A 7,832-nucleotide genomic window follows, 5' to 3' on the forward strand; every position below is an offset into this window, starting at 1 on the left:
TCTTTTAGCAAGAGAACCCCACCCCAGGTTTTAGATAGACACATGGCTACCAGCTCTAGGCTTCGTTTACCAGCTTCTCCTGCAAATTAGTTGTTGCCATGTTGCTGGGTTCCTGCTTATCATGTTCCTGGTGAACTTAAGGTTCTTGCCTCATCGTGGAAAAAATTTGGAAATGAGACAGGGAGGTTAAGAAAGTAAAATGAAGATTTATTTAAACAAGAATACACTCTCAGAGGGAGAGCGGGCAGACAGGTGAGTAGCTGCTGCCCTGGGTTTCTTTAGCAAGCCAGTTATGAGGGGCACACAAATGAAGGGCATACAAATTGGGGAAGGAGAAGTTTAGGGGTCATATTACCTGATTTTCATCCCAGCTCCATCTTCCCAAGGGGAGGAGGGATTTTTGTTCTTTTCTAGCTTAGATCAGAAGTGCCATGGTGAGACGAACCAGCCAAGCTTGTCTACAGCGAGCAAGCAGACTCCCGGGAACAAACATCTCACCCTTTGGGAAACTTGAAGTCTTTGTTGCAACAAGCGGAATGAAATTTCTGTTTTCTCATCCTTTCTCATACCTTTAACCTACAAAACTATAGATTCATATGCTGATTCTTTCGATAATTCTAACTGCTAGATATGTGGTCAGCTTCCTATTTGCGGGTCTTCAGGATTGCCTTGATGGGTTTCCCCCTTATAGGGAATGGCTTGAAAAAAACTAGCTACAACAAGTCTCTCCAAAGTGCCAGGTCCAGATCAGGTTTCAGGCTTATTCCTAAGGGGCTGAAATCTTAATCATATAAGACTCGGATCCAGGACTTGGAACTCAAATATTTCTAATTCAGTAACTATTCCCCCAAACTTAGGCAGGACCATGCCCCATCTCAGCAGGAAGTAGAGCAGCCATTGCCCCAATCCCCGAAAGATTTGGGGAAAGATAAAACATTGCCCCATTCCCTGAAAGATTTGGGGAAAGATAAAACCGAAGTGGGGATTAAAACTGAGTCCCCTTAAAACTGAGTTCCGAGGGCTTCCGGGAAGATGGCGGAAGAGTAAGACGCGGAGATCACCTTCCTCCCCACAGATACACCAGAAATACATCTACACGTGGAACAACTCCTACAGAACACCTACTGAACGCTGGCAGAAGACCTCAGACCTCCCAAAAGGCAAGAAACCCCCCACGTACCTGGGTAGGGCAAAAGAAAAAAGAAAAAACAGAGACAAAAGGATAGGGACGGGACCTGCACCAGTGGGAGGGAGCTGTGAAGGAGGCAACGTTTCCACACACTGGGAAGCCCCTTCGCGGGCGGAGACTGCGGGGGGCGGAGCGGGAAGCTTCGGTGCCGCGGAGGAGAGCACAGCAACAGGCGTGCAGAGGGCAAAGCGAAGAGAGTCCCACACAGAGGATCAGGGCCGACCGGCACTCACCAGCCTGAGAGGCTTGTTGGCTCACTCGCCGTGTCAGGCAGGGCTGGGAGCTGAGGCTCGGGGTTCGGTCGGAGCGCAGGGAGAGGACTGGTGTTGGCGGCGTGAACACAGCCTGCAGGGGGTTAGTGCGCCACAGCTAGCCGGGAAGGAGTCTGGGAAAAGTATGGACCTGCCGAAGAGGCAAGAGACTTTTTCTTCCCTCTTTGTTTCCGGGTGCGCGAGGAGAGGGGATTAAGAGCGTGGCTTAAAGGAGCTCCAGAGACGGGCGCGAGCCGCGGCTAGCGGGCTCCAGAGACAGGCATGAGACGCTAAGGCTGCTGCTGCCGCCACCAAGAAGCCTGTGTGCGAGCACAGGTCACTATCCACACCCTCCTTCCGGGGAGCCTGTGCAGCCCACCACTGCCAGGGTCCCAGAATCCAGGGACAACTTCCCCGGGAGAACGCACGGCGCGCCTCAGGCTAGTGCAACGTCACGCCGGCTTCTGCCGCTGCTCGCTGGCCCCGCACTCCGTGCCCTTCCCTCCCCCCGGCCTGAGTGAGCCTGCGCCACCGAATCAGCTGCTGCTTTAACCCCGTCCTGTCTGAGCGAAGAACAGACGCCCTCCCGCGACCTACACGCAGAGGCGGAGCCAAATCCAAAGCTGAGCCCCTGGGAGCTGTGAGAACAAAGAAGAGAAAGGGAAATCTCTACCAGCAGCCTCAGAAGCAGCGGATTAAATCTCCACAATCAACTTGATGTACCCTGCATCTGTGGAATGCCTGAATAGACAACGAATCATCCCAAATTGAGGAGGTGGACTTTGAGAGCAAGATTTATGATTTTTTCCCCCTTTTCCTCTTTTTCTGAGTGTGTATGTGTATGCTTCTGTGTGAGATTTTGTCTGTATAGCTTTGCTTCCACCATTTGTCCTAGGGTTCTATCTGTCCATTTTTTTCTTTTTTCTTTTTTTTCTTCTTAATAATTATTTTTTATTTTAATAACCTTATTTTGTTTTATCTTATTTTATTTTACTTTATCTTCTTCATTTTTTCCTTCCATTGCTCCTTCCTTCCTTCCTTTGTCCCTCCCTCCCTCCCTCCTTTCTTTCTTTCTTTCTACTTCTACTAATTCTTTCTTTCTACTATTTCTCCCTTTTATTCTGAGTCGTGTGGATGAAAGGCTCTTGGTGCTGCAGCCAGGAGTCAGTGCTATGCCTCTGAGGGGGGAGAGACAACTTCAGGACACTGGTCCACAAGAGACCTCCCAGCTCCACATAATATCAAATGGTGAAAATCTCCCAGAGATCTCCATCTCAACACCAGCACCCAGCTTCACTCAACGACCAGCAAGCTACAGTGTTGGACATCCTATGCCAAACAACTAGCAAGACAGGAACACAACCCCACCCATTAGCAGAGAGGCTGCCTAAAATCATAATAAGGCCACAGACACCACAAAACACACCACCAGACATGGACCTGCCCACCAGAAAGACAAGATCCAGCCTCATCCACCAGAACACAGGCACTAGTCCCCTCCACCAGGAAGCCTACACAACCCACTGACCCAACCTTAGCCACTGGGGATAGACACCAAAAACAATGGGAACTATGAACCTGCAGCCTTCAAAAATGAGACCCCAAACACAGTAAGATAAGCAAAATGAGAAAACAGAAAAACACACAGCAGATGAAGGAGCAAGATAAAAATCCACCAGACCTAAAAAATGAAGAGGAAATAGGCAGTCTACCTGAAAAAGAATTCAGAATAATGATAGTAAAGATGATCCACAATCTTGGAAATAGAATAGACAAAATGCAAGAAACATTTAACAAGGACCTAGAAGAACTAAAGATGAAACAAACAACAATGAACACCACAATAGATGAAATTAAAAATACTCTAGATGGGATCAATAGCAGAATAACTGAGGCAGAAGAACAGATAAGTGACCTGGAAGATAAAATAGTGGAAATAACTACTGCAGAGCAGAGTAAAGAAAAAAGAATGAAAGGAACTGAGGACAGTCTCAGAGACCTCTGGAACAACATTAAACGCACCAACATTCGAATTATAGGGGTTCCAGAAGAAGAAGAGAAAAAGAAAGGGACTGAGAAAATATTTGAAGAGATTATAGTTGAAAACTTCCTTAATATGGAAAAGGAAATAGTTAATCAAGTCCAGGAAGCTCAGAGAGTCCCAAACAGGATAAATCCAAGGAGAAATATGCCAAGACACATATTAATCAAATGTCAAAAATTAAATACAAAGAAAGCATATTAAAAGCAGCAAGGGAAAAACAACAAATAACACAGAAGGGAATCCCCATAAGGTTAACAGCTGATCTTCCAGCAGAAAGTCTGCAAGCCAGAAGGGAGTAGCATGACATATTTAAAGTGATGAAGGAGAAAAACCTGCAACCAAGATTACTCTACACAGCAAGGATCTCATTCAGATTTGATGGAGAAATTAAAACCTTTACAGACAAGCAAAAGCTGAGAGAGTACAGCAACACCAAACCAGCTTTACAACAAATGCTAAAGGAACTTCTCTAGGCAAGAAACACAAGAGAAGGAAAAGACCTACAATAATGAATCCAAAACAATTAAGAAAATGGGAATAGGAACATACATATCGATAATTACCTTAAATGTAAATGGACTAAATGCTCCCACCAAAAGACACAGATTGGCTGAATGGATACAAAAACAATACCCACATATTTGCTGTCTACAAGAGACCCACTTCAGACCTAGAGACACATACAGACTTAAAGTAAGGGAATGGAAAAAGATATTTCATGCAAATGGAAACCAAAAGAAAGCTGGAGTAGCAATTCTCATATCAGACAAAATAGACTTTAAAATAAAGACTATTAGAAGAGACAAAGAAGGACACTACATAATGATCGAGGGATTGATCCAAGAAGAAGATATAACAATTGTAAATATTTATGCACCCAACATACGAGCATCTCAATACATAAGGCAAATACTAACAGCCATAAAAGGGGAAATCGACAGTAACACATTCATAGTAGGGGACTTTAACACCCCACTTTCACCCATGGACAGATCATCCAAAATAAAAATAAATAAGGAAACACAAGCTTTAAATGATACATTAAACAAGATGGACTTAATTGATATTTATAGGACACTCCATCCAAAGACAACAGAATACACATTTTTCTCAAGTGCTCATGGAACATTCTCCAGGATAGATCATATCTTGGGTCACAAATCAAGCCTTGGTAAATTTAAGAAAATTGAAATTGTATCAAGTATCTTCTCCGACCACAACGCCATGAGACTAGATATCAATTACAGGAAAAGATCTGTAAAACATACAAACACATGGAGGCTAAACAATACACTACTTAATAATGAAGTGATCACTGAAGAAATCAAAGTGGAAATAAAAAAATACCTAGAAACAAATGACAATGGAGACACAACGACCCAAAACCTATGGGATACAGCAACAGCAGTTCTAAGGGGGAAGTTTATAGCAATACAAGCCCACCTTAAGAAGCAGGAAACATCTCGAATAAACAACCTAACCTTGCACCTCAAGCAATTAGAGAAAGAAGAACAAAAATACCCCAAAGCTAGCAGAAGGAAAGAAATCATAAAAATCAGATCAGAAATAAATGAAAAAGAAATGAAGGAAACATAGCAAAGATCAATAAAACTAAAAGCTGGTTCTTTGAGAAGATGAACAAAATTGATAAACCATTAGCCAGACGCATCAAGAAAAAAAGGGAGAAGACTCAAATCAAAAGAATTAGAAATGAAAAAGGAGAAGTAACAACTGACACTGCAGAAATATAAAAGATAATGAGAGATTACTACAAGCAACTCTATGCCAATAAAATGGACAACCTGGAAGAAATGGACAAATTCTTAGAAATGCACAGCCTGCCAAGACTGAATCAGGAAGAAATAGAAAATATGAACAGACCAGTCACAAGCCCTGAAATTGAAACTGTGCTTAAATATCTTCCAACAAACAAAAGCCCAGGACCAGATGGCTTCACAGGCGAATTCTATCAAACATTTAGAGAAGAGCTAATGCCTATCCTTCTCAAACTCTTCCAAAATATAGCAGAGGGAGGAACACTCCCAAACTTATTCTATGAGGCCACCATCACCTTGATACCAAAACCAGACAGGGATGTCACAAAGAAAGAAAACTACAGACCAAAATCACTGATGAACATAGATAAAAAAAATCCTCAACAAAATACTAGCAAACAGAATCCAACAGCACATTAAACAGATCATACACCATGACCAAGTGGGGTTTATTCCAGGAATGCAAGGATTCTTCAATATATGCAAATCAATCAATGTGATAAACCATATTAACTAATTGAAGGAGAAAAACCATATGATCATCTCAATAGATGCAGAGAAACCTTTCAAAAAAATTCAACACCCATTTATGATAAAAAAAAAAAAACCCTGCAGAAAGTAGGCATAGAGGGAACTTTCCTCAACATAATAAAGGCCATATATGACAAACCCACAGCCAACCTCGTCCTCAATGGTGAAACACTGAAAGCATTTCCACTAAGATCAGGAACAAGACAAAGTTGCCCCCTCTCACCACTCTTATTCCACATAGTTGTGGAAGTTTTAGCCACAGCAATCAGAGAAGAAAAGGAAATAAAAGGAATCCAAATCGGAAAAGAAGAAGTAAAGCTGTCACTTTTTGCAGATGACATGATACTATACATAGAGAATCCTAAAGATGCTACCAGAAAACTACTAGACCTAATCAATGAATTTGGTAAAGTAGCAGGATACAAAATTAATGTACAGAAATCTCTGGCATTCGTATACACTAATGATGAAAAATCTGAAAGTGAAATCAAGAAAACACTCCCATTTACCTTTGCAACAAAAAGAATAAAATATCTAAGAATAAACCTACCTAAGGAGACAAAAAACCCGTATGCAGAAAATTATCAGACACTGATGAAAGAAATTAAAGATGATACATATACATGGAGAGATATACCATGTTCTTGGATCGGAAGAATCAACATTGTGAAAATTACTCTACTACCCAAAGCAAACTACAGATTCAATGCAATCCCTATCAAACTACCACTGGCATTTTTCACAGAACTAGAACAAAAAATTTCACAATTTGTATGGAAACACAAAAGACCCCGAATAGCCAAAGCAATCTTGAGAATGAAACACGGAGCTGGATGAATCAGGCTCCCTGACTTCTGACTATACTACAAAGCTACAGTAATCAAGACAGTATGGTACTGGCACAAAAACAGAAATACAGATCAATGGAACAGGATAGAAAGCCCAGAGATAAACCCACGCACATATGGTCACCTTATCTTTGATAAAGGAGGCAGGAATGTACAGTGGAGAAAGGACAGCCTCTTCAATAAGTGGTGCTGGGAATAATGGACAGGTACATTTAAAAGGATGAGATTAGATCACTCCCTAACACCATACACAAAAATAAGCTCAAAATGGATTAAAGACCTAAATGTAAGGCCAGAAACTATGATACCCTTAGAGGAAAGCATAGGCGGAACACTCTATGACATAAATCACAGCAAGATCCTTTTTGACCCACCTCCTAGAGAAATGGAAATAAAAACAAAAATAAACAAAAGGGACCTAATGAAACTTCAAAGCTTTTGCACAGCAAAGGAAACCATCAACAAGAACAAAAGACAACCCTCAGAACAGGAGAAAATATTTGCAAATGAAGCAACTGACAAAGGATTAATCTCCAAAATTTATAAGCAGCTCATGCAGCTCAATAACAAAAAAACAAAAAACCCAATCCAAAAATGGGCAGAAGACCTAAATAGACACTTCTCCAAACAAGATATACAGACTGCCAACAAACACATGAAAGAATGCTCAACATCATTAATCATTAGAGAAATGCAAATCAAAACTACAAAGAGATATCATCTCACACCAGTCAGAATGGCCATCATCAAAAAATCTAGAAACAATAAATGCTGGAGAGGGTGTGGAGAAAAGGGAACACTCTTGCACTGCTGGTGGGAATGTGAATTGGTTCAGCCACTATGGAGAACAGTATGGAGGTTCCTTAAAAAACTACAAATAGAACTACCATATGACCCAGCAATCCCACTACTGGGCATATACCCTGAGAAAACCATAATTCATAAAGAGTCATGTACCAAAATGTTCATTGCAGCTCTATTTACAATAGCCCAGAGATGGAAACAACCTATGTGTCCATCATCGGATGAATGGATAAAGATGTAGCACATATATACAATGGAATATTACTCAGCCATAAAAAGAAATGAAATTGTGCTATTTGTAAGGAAGTGGATAGAACTAGAGTCTGTCATACAGAGTGAAGTAAGTCAGAAAGAGAAATACAAATATCATATGCTAACACATATATATGG

Source organism: Leucopleurus acutus (assembly GCF_964270905.1).
Source record: "Leucopleurus acutus genome assembly, chromosome: 2".
Lineage (NCBI taxonomy): Eukaryota > Metazoa > Chordata > Mammalia > Artiodactyla > Delphinidae > Leucopleurus > Leucopleurus acutus.